This window comes from Protopterus annectens, chromosome 14.part0 (assembly GCF_019279795.1).
Source record: "Protopterus annectens isolate FY-2018-M chromosome 14.part0, PAN1.0, whole genome shotgun sequence".
NCBI lineage: Eukaryota > Metazoa > Chordata > Ceratodontiformes > Protopteridae > Protopterus > Protopterus annectens.
This window is the reverse complement of record NC_056748.1, coordinates 1,073,762,094-1,073,778,757: the sequence shown is the minus strand read 5'-3', so window position 1 is coordinate 1,073,778,757 and position 16,664 is coordinate 1,073,762,094. Positions and strand designations below refer to the sequence as shown.

Genomic DNA, 16,664 nt, shown 5'->3' with positions numbered 1-16,664 from the left:
CACACACCACAAAACCAGCCTCACATAATGCTACCACTCCACTGAATCAAACACATAAACACACAAAGACATACTCGAGGCTCTGAGTAAAAATTTACCTAAACAGCAGAGGCCTCCAAAGCAGACACCCAAACAACTGCTACCTCAAGACACCCCACAAGCAACACATAAACCACAAAAGCAGTGTGCAAAGCAGTCACAGCCCTTAAGGCCAAATACAACACCAAACATACTTGTCATAGGTGACTCCATAGTCAGACACACTGACGTCCCACTCACCAGGCTGAACAAGGAGAGGGTCACAGTAAGCTGCCTATCGGGCGCTAGAATCCGCCACATAACACAAGCACTCGGGTCACTCCACAGCAAGTACAAATATGACACAGTCATTGTCCATGCTGGTGTGAACGACCTGAGACGTACCTCCCTGGACTGCATGAAAAGAGACATAGAGAGCTCTCTGATTATGTAGCCCAGGCAGGTATGACCCTAACCCTGAGCAGTATCCTTCCTTCACCAAGAATGATGCCACAATATAGAGACAAGATGATCAGCTTTAACAATTGGCTTAATGTCTGGTGTCATTCAAAGGGGATCCAGTGTCTGTCTGCCTGGGATGACATGCTTGACAAGCCACGCTGCTTCAAGGGACGGCTTGCACCTGTCACCCCTGGGATTCCGGATATTGGCTAAGGCTCTTGCCACCCCATAGTGCCTTTTTAGGCAAGGCTCAAATTCTAAACCTACCACCCTAGAAAACAAAAATGGGAAGAAATTGAGGGTAATGCTGCTCAATGCCAGAAGTCTAAATCTCAAAATGCACGCACTCGAGGCCCTTCTCAGTATGGAGAACATCGATGTCTGTGCTGTAACTGAAACCTGGTTCAAGGCTCCTGAGAGCACCCCGGCACTATTAGGTTTTACCTCATATCATGCGTTCCGGCCCCAAAACCCGGACCACTCCACAAAAGGAGGGCCTGTATCCATATTCATAAAGGATACTCACACCTCCAGGTTGGTGGCAACGCATGAAGCTTCGGAAACCATCCAGGTGCAACTAACAATAGGCAAAACTGCTCTACAAATTGTAGCATGCTACAGGCCACCCTCTCAAACTCAGGAACCCCACACAGCCTTCCTGAAGACACTGGAGGGTATAAATGTATCTCCAAACACCATCATATTGGGTGACTTCAACTACCCGAATATAGACTGGGAACATTACTCAAGCCCTAACTTTCTAGCCCAACGGTTCCTGGAGTTCATAAATTCAAATGCCATGGAACAGCTAGTCACTGTTCCCACGAGAGGAGAAAATATACTAGATCTCATTGTCACAAACATGGGGACAAAATGCTCCACACGGAAGTATATCCCTCATTGGTGAGATCTGATCATAAACTAATCTCACTGGAAATCCACATCCCGCCCCACCCCAAACAAAAGACCATAGTGAAGAACTTCTCTAAAGCAAACTTCACACTACTCAAGACTGGTGTGGTATCCTTCAAGGCCCCTGAGTCAGAGGAAACCACAACCCAAGCTGCGGAAGCCCTTACAAATGCCTTCTATGAACACCTCCAGGACTGCATGGATCAGGCAATCCCAAATAAAACCAAGACTCTTTCCACAAAGGGCAAACGTCCAGTCTGGTGGACCCCAGCCATTAACAAACTTTACAATAAGAGGAGAAAGCTATTACATGATAGAACAAAATCCATAAAAGGGAAGTCACCCCTGATCATTATTAGTAAAAAATACGAGCACTCATAAAATCAACTAAGGCCAGTTTTGAGAGAAAAATTGCCATGGATTCAAAGGACAATCATAAGGCCTTTTTCAGCTATGTTAGGAACCTGGGTGGAAACTCACAGATATGCTCAGAATTAGTCCAAAATGATACAAAATCACTGAACCCACAGACATTGCCAACATACTGGCAGACAGGTTCAGTGCAAACTTCACCCCTCTCCCCTAAAGGAGAGATAACTATCCCAGCCGAGTGTAGCCTCCCGGACATCTCAAATGCGCAGGTGAAAGCTGCACTCTCTAAAGCTAAAAACACAGCATCAATGGGACCGGATGGTGTCCCCGGCTGTGTGCTACACGAGCTAAATGAGGAATTAAACCCGCACATAAGGCAGCTGTTTAATCTCAGCCTTACCACAGGATACGTGCCCAAGGAGTGGCGTACGGCAACTGTGGTCCCACTCCACAAAGGTGGCGCCTCTACGGACCCTGGTAATTACCACCCCATAAGCTTAACAAGTCTAGTCTGCAAAGCTATGGAGAGGATCATAATGGAGCTCATAAACAAAGATATAGGGGACTTGCAGACATTGGACCCGACCCAGTTTGGCTTTGTCAAGGGAAGATCATGCCTTTTGAACTTGGTCGACTTCTTGAAATAGTCACCAAGGCCATTGATGAGGAAAGGCAGTCCATACAGCCTACCTTGACCTTGCAAAGGCTTCGACACAATACCCCACTCGGGTATTGTAGAAAAACTTACCAGCTTAAATGTAAACCCATATGTCACAAGATGGGTTGCAAACTGGCTTAAGGACAGAACCCACAGGGTTAGAGTTGCTGGCGCTGTGTCAGACTCCAAGCCGGTCACAAGTGGTGTCCCACAGGGCTCGGTCCTTGGCCCCTATTGTTTGGCATCTACTTCTCAGAAGTACAGGCCAACATGGGAGGACTTTGGCTGACAAAGTTTGCAGATGACTGCAAACTGGGCCATAGTGGAAAGTGCATCGGACACTGATATCCTTCAGAAGGGACTCACGGAAACAGATAGCTGGTGCCAGAGCCATGGCCTGAAGTTAAACGCCAAAAATGTATAGTCATACCCTTCGGGAAAAACAAGGTAACCCCAAGCTACCATATAGGTGGCAATCCACTAAGCACAGAAGAGGTTATCAGGGACCTGGGGACCCAGGTTGACAGTGGCCTTTCTTTTGACACTCACATTGCTAAAGTGGTTAGAAAGACCTTCTACATTGCCCACCTGATCATGAAGGGATTCACATCCAGATCTAGTGAGGTCATTGTTCCCTGTACTCTTCACTTATCAGACCAATGATCGAGTACAATGCCCCATTCGGGATGTATCTCACCCGACATCTGCAGCAATTGGAGAGACCCCAAAAGTTCCTCACCAAAAGGATAAAGGGACTCCAAAATCTGTCATATGCTGCCAGATTGAAGAAACTCCAGCTCTATTCAGTCGCATACCGTCTGCTCAGAGGTGACATGTGCCTGACATACAAGGCCATGTCCAACCCGGAATTAATGGACATGCTCCACCTCAAAAATCCAAATCCACCAAAACCACTAGAGCAAGCGACTTAAACCTTAGCACGGATATAAATAGGACGTGCTGGAGGGATAGATTTATCACTCAGAGACTCCCTATGCTGTGGAATAAAATCCCGGTCCATGTGAGGCAGAGCACCTCGCTGACTCTGTTCAAGAGAAATCTAGACCTGTGGATGGGAGATCGTAGGTTTACCCCGGGAATCATCTCTGGGTCACTGCTGGACAGAGGCACAACAAACTAATGGGCACAGTATTTTTTCATATAAGGGGTGGCGTAAGCCACAATAATTTGGGCTAGGCTTATAAATGCCTTAGGGCAGATAGCCTAGTATAAATCTATAAACCTATGAACCTATGAACCTATGTCTTATAAGTCACCGAGGACAGTAGGTTCATATTTTATATTTGAGAATGTTTAACCTGTTTTATCTACTGCATTTTATAGAGGAACTGAGTTGTAACCACGTAACACTTTTGATTGATCCTGCCACTTCATTGGATATTTTAAAATTGATAGGTGTATATAAATGTAATTTTGGAGGGATTATTTCATCTGATAAAGTTTGCTTGACGAAAATGTAAAAGGAAATACTATTACAACGTTATTATTCTGTGTTTGTTCTGTGGTTAGATTGTGTTTTCTCCTGTGTATATTAAAAAGAAATATTGTGGGAAGAAATAGCCAAGGAATTATGGCTAGGCTTGTATAGGCCCTAGGTCCACTAGCCTAGTACCAACCTATGAACCTATAAGTATTTATTAGAGTGAGGCTAGCTCTGCGGGAGTATTTTCTGGGTTTGGGCATGGGGTATTTGTAGTTCCTGGGTAGAATAGGGAGTTGATTGTTCCCCAGAATTCTTTGGGATTGTGTTTATACTGGTCTTGAATAGCTTGGATGTATTCTTTTTTGTTTTTGACAACTAAGCGTTTAGCCTGGTTGCGAAGTTTTGTATTGCATGAGGTTGGAAGGAGTTTTGTTTTTTTTTTCCAGGCTTTCCAGGCTTTGTCCCTAGAGGACATAACTTGCTTTGTGGATTTTGTAAGCACGTTTTGCTTTGATTCTCTTTAGGATCCTGAGAAATGTGGAATTAAAGAAGTCCACGGCATTAAGTGGAAGAAATTTCAGTGGGCTCCAGTTGTTTATCTGCAGGATGTCACTGAGGGTATTTTGGGAGAAGTGGGATAGACTAAGGGTATATCTATACTGGTGTATGTTTGGTATAGAGGTGGGCTTACGTATTATGAATCCTGGAGAGTGGTCACTAATAATGTCAGGGAGTGTGCCAGAGGAAGAAATTTTGTCTTGATCAGAAACTAAGATCCAATCCAAGGTAGAGCCTTTGATTTTGTTATTGTCACGTCTGGTAATATCCGAGATTAGCTGCGAATACCTGTGAAGGTTGATATTTGTAGAGGGGTTATTGGAGATGTCTAGCCAATTGATATTAACATGGCCTAGGATGATAGTTTTGTTTTCTATGTTGCTGGTTGCCCAGGCAAGAATTTATTCCAGGATAGGAGTGTTATTGCCGGGGTGGGGTGGGGTGGGGTGTATATGACTATGATGCAAAGACTTTTGCAGTTAAGTTTTAGAAAGGTTACTAGTAGCTGGGAAAAGGAAGGCGATGCCTCCACCTTTTTTATGGAGTTGTCTATCAACTCTGAGGCAGGAGTGGCTTGAGGGAAGAAATGTATGTTTACAAAACATAACATTATTTTCAAAGTTGAAGTGTTTTATAAGAAGTACTATATGTGCTAAATGCTGGTATTCCTTATGACTGTAATCTGCTTGAAACTAGCATTTACTAAATGTTCAATGTGTATTATCTTGGAGCTTTTCTCCCTGGGCCTCTGCTGAAAATGGACATGTATCCAGTCAGACTATCCCGGTCAACAAAAGTAAAATAAATAAATAATTCAGAATTTTTTATGCATCTTTTTAGCCATGTTTCAGTGATAGTGGTACAATCTGGTTTATGTTTTAGTCATGTATGCAGTTGAGGTATCTGGAAAAATGAATAGCACAATGCAGTTAACAGCTAAGAGATGTTTAGCTCTTTCAGATGCTTCACAGAATTTATCAAGTGGCAGTTATGAGATCACATTGCATCAGGTTCATAGGTTGGTACTAGGCTATCAGCCCTAGTGCCTATACAAACCTAGCCATAACAATTCCCTGGCTATTTCTTCCCACAATATTTACTTCCCTGGACCCCTGTCTAGCAGGGCAACTGACATGATCCCCGGGGTGAATTTCCTATCTCCCATCCAATTGGCAAGGTTCCTTTTGAAGAAGGCCAAAGAGGCACTCTGCTTGACGTGTATGGGCAGTCTATTCCAGAGTCTGGGGAGTCTCTGTGTCAGGAACCTATCCCTCTAGCATGTTTTGTTCATTGTGATGACCAGGTTTAGATCCATGGAGAGTGTGGCTCTGAGGGATTGGGATTTCTTTAAGTGGAACATGTCCAACAGCTCAGGGTTTGACATGGCCTTGTATGTTAAGCAGAGATCACCTCTGAGTAGACTATATGTGACCGTGTATAGCTGGAGTTTTTTTAGACGGTCAGCATAGGGCATCTGCTTTAGGCCTGTGAGTCTTTTAGTGAGGTATTTCTGTGGCCTTTCCAGTTGTTGCAGATGTCTTGAGGCATACATACCAAACAGGGCATTGTATTCTGTAATGGGTTTAATGAGGGATGAGTACAGTGAGACAATGACCTCCTTTTTTCCTGGATGAAAAGCCCTTGGTGATGAGGTGTGCCACATAGAAGGATTTCCTGACTGTTGTGGCAATGTGGTTATCGAAGGTGAGACCACTGACCACCTGTATCCCCAAGTCTCTTATCACACAATCGGTGTTTAGTGTACTACCACCTAGGTGGCACATAATTCGCACTCCACCTATACAAGGATACCAGCACATATCAGTTGCAGTAAAGGTCCTAAATTTTATGGTACTTTCATGGGGGCATTGGTTGATCAGAAGGAAATTGGACCACCAAATATGGAAAAATATAAAGAGAAAACAGCTTTATGGAGAATGTAGTCATAAATTATTGAAATGTTAACAAAAAAGGTTCTGCATGGAAGTTTTGTAAATTATAAGTTTATTGCAAAGGGACTTGAAGCTGTTGGTGATCTAAGTTCCCAAAACAACTTTGTACAAACCGTATAAAATCTGCTACTTCATTTCTTGCAGGACTGGTTTATACTTGTAGTCCTAGATAAAAAAGATGGTACCTAGTTGTCTCCTGTAATGATGTGGAATCTGAAACTACGTAAAATGCAATTAAAATTCTATATTATAAAACCTTCACTGTGGTGTATACATCTGCTGTTACTTTCCTCCTGCAGAAACAGGTGCATTTATTTATTTATTTATTTATTTATTTATTTATTTATTTAATTAATTAATTAATTAATTAATTAATTAATTAATTAATTAATTAATTTTATTTATTTATTTATTTATTTACAAGGAAAGTCCAACTGTATAGGTGCCCATTTTCGGTGGAGGCCTGGGAAGAATAGCTCCAGTATTACAAAAAAGAGTGATTTTACAGTGTTAAACTGTAGATGTTTGTGTGTTATTTTTAAGTAATTATACCAATGCAGCTGTTAGCATTGCCATCTCACAGCAAGAGGCTGTCTGGTTTGATCCTCGGCTGGGGTGCCTTCTGTACAGAGTCTGCATGTCCTCCCTCTGGTCGCGTGGGTTTCTTCCGGGTGCTTCGGTTTCCTCCCACATCCCAAAGACATGCTGTAGGTGGATTGGACACTCTAAATTGGCCCTAGGTGTGTGCCTTCTGTGGAAGGTTGGCCGCCGGGCTGGCAACTTGACACTGTAAAACTCCACTGCCAATCATGAGCGGACAGGTGATGCGCTGTGGCGACCCCTAACCAGGAAAAGCTGAAAGAAGAAGAAGATACCAACTCAAACATTTTGGAAAAACATTGGTTAAGAATAGATAACTTGCATGAAAATGATTAATATGTTGAGAAATATCAGCCAGTTTATAGAGAAATTTAGTACAAATAGAAATTGCAGTATGAAGTGAGAAGAAAAAAGTCATATTTAGAAAGAGGGCGAGAAAGTGATAGAATTAAGGAAGTGAGTGAAGAAGGGAGACTAAAAAGTTGTCAAGTATGAATAGCTACTTGCTCATAACTTTAAAACTTGATTAGTTTATAAAAGAAAATCAAATAAAACCAAAGTGGGGGTCAGGCACCAGTATTTAATTGTACATCTTTCAACAGTCATGAGTCTTAAAATTCTCAGACCTATTGAGTGAAATCCTTTAAGGCCACACTGCAAAATGCATGTAGGCTCCATACCTCTCAACCTCTCACAGCAAGAAATCTAGTCAAAGGTATAAATAATTGGGGCAAAGTCCCAAAAATAGAGACAATTTTTAAATGCCAAAACCTGTAGATAGAAGCTTTATTTTTCTTCTGTTCTTAACTGTAACAAATATGGCTTCTCTACAAGGACTGTCTCTGGTGGTTGGTTGGAATGGAATTTAGGATTACTTGACATTTATGCTAATATAAGCACCTAATCTACTCCTTTTACATTTGTGCCCTTTTGTAACATTTAAGTATCCTTGTATGGTAGATGCCTTGCCGTGGATTTGAGGTTTTAGCCAGGTTTCTAATAAAGCTAGAATGTTACACCAAAACGACATAACCCATGAATGGAACTCTGGAATTATATACATATATATATATATATATATATATATATATATATATATATATATATATATATGTGTATATGTGTATATATATATATATATATATATATATATATATATATATATATATGTATATATATATGTATATATATATATATATATATGGGTCTACCTGAGAACGTTGACAGATGAGAAGACCGACAACGAAATCACCGACGCCAGAAGATCGACAAGTCAGAAGACCGATGGATGAAAACACCGACGCGGAGAACACCGAGATGGGGAAAGGATGTGTAAGTATGCGGTAGTGACGGACGTTAGGGTGCGAGTAAGGTAAGTGTGCGATGTTGACTGTCTGTAGGGATAGGGGTGGGTTAAGTGAGTTAGGGTTAGGGCGCGGGTTAGGTAAGGGTGCAGTAGTGATATTTTTTGGGTTAGGGGTGGGTTAAGTGAGTTAGGGTTAGGGCGCGGGTTAGGTGAGTGTGCGATAGTGACGGACCTTAGGTTAGGGTTTCGGTTAGGGTTGTAGATAGTTGTGTATGTAAGGTTTAGTGTTTGTTTGTTAGGATTTTGGTGTGCTTGTGTTGTGTGTGTGGTTTTTGTACAGGGGATTTGTTTTGTTTGTTGGTTGTTGTTATAATGTGTTGAGTGTATGAGGTGTCGTGTTTGTGAACTGTCGATTATGTGGTGTTGGTGATGTCGTTGTCGGTGTTATGCACTGTCGATGTTGTCAGGTAGATCCATATATATATATATATATATATATATATATATATATATATATATATATATATATATATACACACACACACACACACACACACCCCTCCCACCTATCAATTAACTACTCTTAGCCCTCACTTTCCTACCCCTCCCACTCCTTCTCCTCTACTCCTCCCACTCCAGTATCGTATAGTCATCTCTATCCTCAGCTCCCGCCTCTTCTCCTGTTAATAATCTTTCCCCCTCTTCTTCTTCTTTCCCACTCCTCCTCTACCTCCACTTCTCCTCCTGTCAATAATTTCCTTTATCTTCTTCTTTTCCACTCCTCATCTACCAACCTATCCTCTTATCTACAGTTCCTCTACATTACCCCTCCCTAGTCTAAGTATGCCCTCCCACATCCTCTATACTTTCCCTGTCGCCCTTCTCATACTTCTAATTCCTCTTCTTCATGCTACTTCTTACTCTTCCAATTCTCCTCCATTCCTACTACATTCTCAAATAATCCCTTGCACTTACCTTCCCCCACTTCCAGCTACTCATTTTCACTCCATATCCTCCTCCCTCATTCATCTAACACACTACACCTATTCCATCCCAAACATTTCTCCTCCACAACTAAAACCATCTTCCATAAACTACCACTACCCCCTAACAACTCCCTACCATGCAAACCTATAAGACTAAAAGTTCTCTCCTGCACTGTCTTAGCCTTATCCAGGGATATTCATCCCAATCCCGGACCCTGCCTCTTTACCAATAACTCCCTCCTCCCTCCTCCTTCTTCTCCTACTACAATTAACCCTGGCCACCTTCCCCCTACTTCCTCTACCACAATTAATCCTTTTCCCCCTTCCACTCCTTCTACTCTCTCTGCTAACACTCTCTTAAATTCTTCACTATGAATGCCCAGAGCCTAAACAACAAGATGTTATGTGATCCTATCTCGCCTACATTCAATACTGATGGGCTCGGAGCCGATCCCTCGGCTCCGACTCGGCACGCTATGCTATAGAGCGAGGCCTCTTATTGGCTGAGCTATTTCTTATCCCAGGATGCACCACCACTAATCCCCCAGATCTCGTTTGCCGCTTACAAGCTAGGACGTGGTCTCAAACTTGGCTGGGCTAAGTACTGTTTTATTCTGACTTTTCCTGTCAGGAAATTTGCTTATTTGAACCCAAAAGCTGTTTTAACAGCTATTGTTGTGGTACGAGTGTGTTTAAGGATATTTGTTGAGGAAATTGTGTTTTTTCGTTAAGGGAAGGTTTCCCGTTTAAGTTAGAGGGGCCTTCCCCTATTTCTATTACTGTCTAGCGTTTTTTTGTGTCAAGTACCTGCTTAAGTTAGAGGGTCTTGACCCTCTCTTTTTCTGTGTTTGTGCTACTAGTAGTGAGTTGCTTTTGTTTAAAAAAAAAAAAAAAAAAAAAAAATCTTTAATCTGTATTACTCTTAGAGTCAGCATGTCTAAAGAGCATAGACCCTCTGGGTTTAAAAAGTGCGTGAGGTGTGGTTATAAAATGTCCATAACGGACGACCACTCCTCGTGCATTTATTGTTTAGGCGCCAAGCACCTACAAGAGTCCTGTAGCGTGTGTCACGCCTTTTCATCAAGAGTCCTCCAGGAGAGGAAGAATAAATTAATTTTAAAAGGGTTGATTAAGCCATCCTTCGAGGAGGCTTTGTCTTCCTCTTCCTCTCCTACAAAAAAGAAAAAAGCGTCGGCTCCGACCAGTCTGTCGGAACCGACTGCCAAAAAATCTAGGCAGGCTTCTCCATCGGCTCCACGGACTTCGGAGCCGAGGGCGGAACGGTCTGCCTCGATGCCTCCAGTCTCGACCCCTCTGGTTTCGGAGCCGAGGACTGGGGCATCGAGAGGCGGGTCACCTTCATCGGCTCCACTGATTTTAGAGCCGATGAGGGTTGCCGGCTCAGACACTTCCCCTTCGGCGCCGAAGTCCACATCGGCACCGAGGGAAATTGCTTTGAGATCTCCCTCGGAACCGATAGTAATCGAATCCATTCGGAGCCGGTCCCCTAGTCCTATGGAGCCGATGGAGAAATCGGTTCGGACCCGATCGGTGTCATCTAGATCCTCCAAGATGTCTGATTCGGACATCAACAGGGTGCTCCTAAGACTTTTCCAGTCTCTGGTGTTTCAAAAGTTAGTTTCGGCTCCAGCCCATTTGGCTTCGGAGCCGATGGTCCACCCTGCTACTATGGTTCCTCCTCCAACAGCCTCGGCACCGTTGGAGCTGGTGCTGGTGGAACCGATGGAGGTTTTAGGGTCGGGCCCGACCCTCACTCCAACTCCGGCTCTTGAGTTGGAGTTCGGTACGCGGACTTCTTCTGTCGGCCCTGGGGGGGACGCTTCGGGACTGATATTTTCGGTTCCAAGCCTTCCTCTCGGTGCGTTGGCTGCGGGAGTGCCATCTACCGTTGTGGCCACGGAGGTGGGACCTTCCCAGGATTCTGGTGGTCCCGCCTTCAGGGCTATGAGGAGGGCGTTAGCCAAATCGTCTTTGGCTACCTCCATGGTCTCCCCAGCTCCTTCCCTGCATACCGAGACTGGGTCTTTGGTTGTCCCCCTGTCCTTAGACAGTGGAGCCCTGGGGCCTAAGGTTACCCCCACTGGGGTGTCCCCCCCTCCTGGAGGTCCCTCTGAAGCTTCTTCGGAGGAACCACCCAGGAAAAGATCGTGCAAGAGGAAGCACGTTGACTCCCCTGATGAGTCTCTTACATCAGACACTGATCTCGATGATGCAGAGGGGTCCCCTAAGTCGTCCTCAGATGATGTCTCCTTTGCAGACATCTTGGAAGCCCTTAAACAACGAGGCGGCTGGCAATCCAAACCCCCTTCTGCTGATGAGTCGGTGTTCCTTAAGGCCTTCGGGGCTCAGCCCTCCGCCTCCTGGGTGTCTCCGCCCTTCGACGAGCTCTTGGACTTGATCTGTCGAAGGGCGTGGGAACACCCAGACTCTGTGGAACCGGTGCCTGCTCGTCCTAATAAGTTCCTGTCAGCACCCCCGGAAAAAGAGTTTCTAACTAAAGGTGTGGCTGTAGATGCTTTGGTGGTGGCATCTGCTACCCAGCAAGATGTAGCAGAGGCTTCGACGTCCGTCCATCCTCCTAATAAGGAGTCTAGGAGCATGGATCGGTACGGTAAGCGCACCCTAAGTTCAGCGGCCTTTACATTAAGGTCCTTGAACTATCTCACGCACTTTACCAGATTTCAGAGGGATCTGATTAAAGAACTTTCCGATACCCTCTTGGGTAACCTGCCTGAGGAGCTGGCCCAGACGGTTGGCTCTCAGCTGGCTACGCTGTCGTCCATTTCAAACTCGTCCATGAGGCTCATTTCTTATGCGGCCGAAGGGGCGAGTAGAGCGCAGTACAGGCATTGCTCTACGGAGACAAGCCTGGCTCCGCCTGTGTCATTTTGCGGAGGCCTTTAAGTCTTCCTTTGCCGACGCCCCCTTTGATGGGTCCTCCTTGTTTGGACTCAAGGTAAAGGACACACTGACCCACTGCGAGCAAGAAGGTAAGACTTTGACTGCCATAGGGGCACGATTTTCCACTCCCTTTCGGCCTTACCCCAAGGCTAAAAGAGGAGGGAAAATGTGGTTCCGTAGATCTCAAAAGTCTTACCCCTCACAGCAGGACGATCCCCCTTCCAGAGGCAGGGGAGGGGGAAATTCTTCCGGAAGACGCCGTCCCAGAGGCGGCAGAGGCCCTCGCAACACTGGAGACTGCAAGTCCTTTCGTGGCTCTTCAGCCTTTCACAGTCCCTGAGGGATTGCCCGACTGTGTAGCTCCGGAGCCAGTCGGGGGTCGTTTTTCGAGGCACCTAAAAGCCTGGGAAGGTATCACTCAGGACCAATGGGTGCTTCGAATTATAGCCGGAGGTTACACCATCCCTTTCTCTCACTCTCCACCTCAGTCCAAAAAAATCCCGGACCCGCCACCCAGTCAACGGGATACTGCAGCCTCAGAAGTTTCAAAGCTGCTGCAAAAAGGAGTCATCCAACTGGTCCCCGCAGACCAGATTGGATTAGGGACTTACTCAAGGTTCTTTTTGGTGCCAAAAAAGACCGGGGACTTGAGGCCCATTTTGGATCTCAGCATTCTAAACCGTTCAGTCAAAAAGTCCAAGTTCCGAATGGTCACCCTACAAACCATTCTGCCATTGCTGGAGAAAGGTGTTTGGATGTGCTCCATAGATCTCAAGGACGCTTATTACCATATCATGGTACATCAAGCGTCCAGGAGACATCTGTGCTTCAGCCTAGGAGGCAGTCATTTTCAGTTCCGCGCGCTGCCCTTTGGTCTCACCACAGCCCCCAGGGTGTTCACCAAATGTTTGGCGGTAGTGACTGCTCACCTGAGAAGTCTAGGATTCCAGGTGTTTCCGTATCTAGACGACTGGCTCCTAACTGCCACCTCCAAGCATCTACTATTGCGGAGCCTACAAGCCACGATATCTCTGGGCAATTCCCTTGGAATCACCTTCAATTGGCCAAAGTCTGTGTTGTTGCCATCTCAACGCATAAGATTCATTGGAGTAGAGATAGACTCAAATCGAATGCGGGTCTATCTACCTACAGACAGGATACAAACCATACAGGCTCAAGTTTGAGCCTTACTTCCCAGATCCAAAGCCCCAGCCAGAATGGTACTGCAGCTATTGGGATCCATGTCCACCACGGTTCTTCTAGTTCCCCTAGCAAGATTGCACATGAGAATTCTACAGTGGCTTCTTTCAGCTCAGTGGTCCTTTCAGGAACTCCCTCTCAGTCACCTCATATGGATCACGGAAAACTGCAAACGGGACCTTCGCTGGTGGCTGGTGCCCTCCAATCTGGATCAGGGATGACCCTTTGTTCCTCCTCCTCCTGTGGCCACGTTGACCACGGACGCCTCCCAGATGGGGTGGGGGGGGGGCATTCCCTGGGCAGGTCAGTCCAAGGCAAATGGCATCCAGAGGAGACCCTACTTCATATCAACATCCTAGAAATGAGGGCGGTGCTTCTGTCCCTTCAAGCCCTTCACGATTACCTCCCTCAGGGCGTAATTGCCATTCACTCCGACAACATGTCAGTGGTCTGGTACCTGAACAAGCAGGGAGGGACCAGATCCTATCCCCTTTGCAGAGAGGCCATGAGAGTTTGGGAATGGGCAGTGTCGACCAAACGCTTTCTAGTGGCTACTCATATTCCGGGCAAGTCCAATGCGATAGCCGACAGACTGAGCAGAACTATCCTCTCTCCACACGAATGGTCTCTGAACATTACAGTTGCAAATCAGATTTTCAGCAAATGGGGAGGTCCGTGTTGCGACCTCTTCGCGACTCCACTGAATGCGAAGTGCAAAAAGTTCTTCTCCCTCACCCCGGCTCCGGGGAAGAGCCCTATGGACGCACTAGCCAGTCCGTGGCCCACCAGCTTGCTTTATGCCTTTCCCCCAGTTCCTCTCCTTCCCAGGGTGATCCAAAAGGCATCGATCTTGAGGAGCAAAATGATCTTAATCGCTCCTTACTGGCCTCGCCAAGTATGGTTTCCCTATCTCCGGAAATATGCTCTGGAAGGTCCATGGTTCCTGGATCAGATCCCAGACCTATTGGTTCATCAGTCGGGACTATTCCACCAGTCCCTGCACACCTTAAAATTGACAGCTTGGCTCCTCCTCTTCCGACTATAGTCAGGAGCCATACCTTGGATCCAGAAGTGGTACACATTTTATCTTCGGCCCACAAGTCTGCTACAAAGAAATTGTATTCTAGCAAATGGAAAAGATTTGCTATTTGGGCTCAACTCCGGGGTCTGGACCCCATCACCATTCCTGTATCAGAAGTACTGAAATTTCTGACTTCTCTCTTCAATCAAGGCTCTTCAGTTTCTACCATCAAGGTTCAATTGGCAGCTATTTCCAATTTTCACGAATCTATAAATCCACCTTTAATGAGCAACAGATTGTGTAAGACCTTCTTGAAAGGTGCTGCACTTTTAAGACCTCCGATTTCTCATCCTGCTCCTCCATGGGATCTCGATGTGGTGTTACGCGCCCTAACTTCCTTCCCCTTCGTACCGGCAGCGACATGTGATTTAAAATTTCTATCGTGGAAAACTGCCTTTCTGGTGGCGATTACTTCTGCCAGAAGGGTTTCAGAGCTTCAAGCTTTGTCTGTAAAACCTCCGTACTTGGTTTTTCACAAAGACAGAGTATCTCTCAGGCCAAATCCATCCTTTGTCCCTAAAGTGTGGTCCAGTTTCTGCCTACAACAATCATTAGAACTTCCAGTCTTCTTTCCAAAGTATTCTAACAAAGCGGAATTCATATTCCACACACTAGATGTTCACAGGCAGTTGCGTTTTTATTTAGATAGGACCAACCAAACAAGGAAAACAGATCAGTTGTTTGTATCCTTTGCGGACAATAAATTAGGCAAAGCCATCACGAAGGTCACTATTGCTAAATGGATCAGGGACTGTATTACTCAAGCTTATTCTTATTCTAATAAAGAGCTTACCACCTCTGTCAAAGCTCATTCTACAAGGGCTATGGCTACTTCGACAGCATTTCATTCTAAGCTTGCCATTAGTGACATTTGTGCTGCGGCTACATGGTCTTCCCCGCATACTTTCATTTCCCACTACAAATTGGATGTGGCATCTAGAGGACGAGCTTCATTTGGTTCCACAGTGCTCAGGAGTGTTTTCCAATGAGCCACCCAGGATTTAGGTGCTAGGGACGCTGTCCCATCAGTATTGAATGTAGGCGAGATAGGATCACATAACATCTTTTAGTTATGTACTTACCATAACTTTAGATGTTTGGGATCCATCTCGCCTACATTCCTAATAACCCACCCTCCTTCCCCCTTCCTTGGAGATCAGAGGATATCAGAAGGTCCGAATCCTGTTGTTTCATCTTGAAACATCTGACAATGTTATATAAACAAGTTGTGCATGTGTGCATGAATGCGGACAAACAAGATCTGGGGGATTAGTGGTGGTGCATCCTGGGATAAGAAATAGCTCAGCCAATAAGAGGCCTCGCTCTATAGCATAGCGTGCAGAGTTGGAGCCGAGGGATTGGCTCCGAGCCCATCAGTATTGAATGTAGGCGAGATGGATCCCAAACATCTAAAGTTATGGTAAGTACATAACTAAAAGTTTCACTTACTACAAGCCTGGATTAACCATAACCAACCGGACATTTTACCTATCTCTGAAACTTGGCTAAAACCTCATATTGCTGACTCTGAATTCTTACCACCTGGTTTCCACATCCTTAGAAGTGACTGATTAGATAAAAAAGGTGGAGGCTCTGCTCTAATCTACTCCAACCTTCTCTCCCTAATCCCCCTTCAAATCCCAACCCCACATTTTAAAAATACTGAAATAACTGCAAGCCTCCTTCGACTCAATAAACATAAAAACATCTGCATAATTTCCTTATATATCTCCCCAGGTCACAACATCTCTACCCTAGAAAACTTTCTTCTCTGGGCCTATACTGAAATTAGATACGAAACCTACATTCTTGGTGATGTTAACATTGATTGGAATAAAATCAATACACCTTCTCCCTCCCTGTCCATTACCCTCTACAACTTCTCCCAAGTAATCCACTCAACTACTCATCCTAACAAAAACCACCCCCCTGGTTCCATCATAAACTGGATCTTAGTCTCTCACCCAAAGAAAATAACTCTTTCCGGCACTGTCCCCAACTCCTTCAGTGACCATCTCCCTGCCTTCATTCACCGCTCAGCCAACTCCACTCAGTATCAACACCACTACATTCAAACCCGTAATCTTAGCAACTTCAACCCCACAATGTTCTCAAACATTCTTAAACAAATAAATTGGCAAATTCTAAACTCTCTCCCCCTTGGCGACGCCATAGAACACTTTAACTCTGTCT

The 16,664-nt window shown here is 45.0% G+C and overlaps 1 protein-coding gene across 1 annotated transcript in view; it reads left to right on the top strand.

The window, feature by feature from the left end:
* The window catches only part of LOC122788763 (outer dynein arm protein 1-like), a 683,950-nt gene that overhangs the window by 202,556 nt on the left and 464,730 nt on the right, over positions 1-16,664 (top strand). The window lies entirely within an intron of this gene.